The following is a 1,784-nucleotide window of genomic DNA, read 5'->3' on the forward strand; positions in this document are numbered from 1 at the left end:
ACATCAGTAGAGATGTCTGTCTTTGGTGTTCACTCGCATTCTCTAGTCAGGTTTCATCAGATTATATCAATGTTAGGAGTACAGTATATTCATGCGGGTGCTGCTGTTAGACCCCAGACTCTATATGCACTTACCTGCACTGAGTGAGAGAAGTCTTGTCGACTATAATAGCCCAGTCAGTAGTCTCCAATCAAGTTGTCTGCATGGCAGGCTGAGTAGCTGACTGTAATTATGTGTACAATAATAACAGGCCCATTGTGACTGACTGCAGCAGGCTTGATGCTCTGACTGCAGGGTGTTCCATCATCCACTGTTGTCTACTGGCTCAGTTGGAGATAAATACAGACATGATGACTCATAACTGGTGTTTCAAGGCACTAGCTTATACCTCTGATTCATACTGGTCCTGGAGGGAGCCTGGAGTGGGAAGAGAATACGCATGTGTGTGCACAATGACATGCCCACACACACACAAAGGCAGAGAGAGTGAGGGGGGATTTTTCAAAAGAAGAAGTCTCTTTTCAATGATTGGACATCTTCTCCAATGCAGTGTACCACTGCCACCCAGTGGTCATGTTATGTAGTAGGTACGAGCTATCAAACAGATCTCGATCTTTACTTGTCAGGACTTGCAGGTCGGTGATACTTGCAGTTTGGCCGGTTGAGAAGATGAATCAGAAACTCAGATCCTCCCTTTTAATTGTGTACCATTCAGATGAACTGCTGAGGTCACACATACTGTCAGGGTTTAACAGAGGAAAAAACTAAAGTTTGAAACTGCTGATGTTGTTCTCTGTCATACACAGAAGGGGAAGGACCCTCTCTATGCCCAGATCAACAAAGGGAAGAAATAGAGACACACAGGAGGACAGACCTGACCAGCACTGAGAGAACAGGAGGAGAAACCCTCATGTGTGCGTGTGTGTGTGTGTGTGTGTGTGCCAGGTACATCTCTCTGCCCTGCCAAGCCCTTCTCGTCCTCCTCTGGCTAACAACCTTCCACTAGGAGCCTCCACACACTCCTCCTCACCCTGTGCTCCTCCTCCTCTCTGCAGTCTTCTCTCCTTCTGCAACGACGGAGCTTTCTCTGTCATCCACCCCAGGCAGGAGGGATATCAGTCACTGAGATGGATCCAGTTCCCTCTCCACTGCACTATCTTCTCCTTTCCTCTCTTCTCCTTCTGTCAACTCACACCCGGCCTTACAGACATGACCTGATCCTCTCTCTTCCCCTTCCCCCTCCTCTCTGTCTTTGCTCTCACACTCCTCCCTCTGTCTCCTGGCTGAGACTGTGCTGCCAAGGAGGGACTGAATCAAGCAGTGCCTCCCTGTCTCTGACACACACCTTCACACACACGCTCACACACACACACACACTCATCGGGATTAGAGTGATCATCTTTCATTTTAATGGACAGAATCTGCATCTGTGGTAAGGAGATCCCACAGGAGACTCTACCAGGGATGGCCTCTCACTGGGATTAATGCTTCTGATTGGTTGGCTGGTTCGGCCATTTTTTCCCCATTCTTGTGAGTGTCTGCTGGATCACTATGCAGAAACAGACTCTCTGGGAGCTACTCACACACACAACTATACACAACACTCAGCCTACATGCACCCACACACTCCAACACACACAGTCATCTCTCACTCTCTCTAACATGCATAGACAGAGATAGTTGCCAAATGTCTCTCCTCGCAGACAGACTCGTACGGAAACCAGAAGATCAGACATACTGAGGAATGGACCCTGAGAGGGAAGTGTTGCAAGTCAAACAGATTC

The 1,784-nt window shown here is 48.3% G+C and overlaps 1 protein-coding gene across 1 annotated transcript in view; it reads left to right on the forward strand.

Annotated features, from left to right (window-relative positions):
- The window catches only part of dab1a (DAB adaptor protein 1a), a 99,436-nt gene extending 98,204 nt beyond the window's left edge, over positions 1-1,232 (forward strand). The window contains 1 exon segment of the mRNA XM_020603339.1: positions 807-1,232. The gene's annotated coding sequence lies outside the window, so the exon portion shown is untranslated.
- The last annotated feature ends 552 nt before the right edge of the window (positions 1,233-1,784 follow it).

This window comes from Monopterus albus, unplaced genomic scaffold (assembly GCF_001952655.1).
Source record: "Monopterus albus unplaced genomic scaffold, M_albus_1.0 scaffold61.1, whole genome shotgun sequence".
Classification (NCBI taxonomy): domain Eukaryota; kingdom Metazoa; phylum Chordata; class Actinopteri; order Synbranchiformes; family Synbranchidae; genus Monopterus; species Monopterus albus.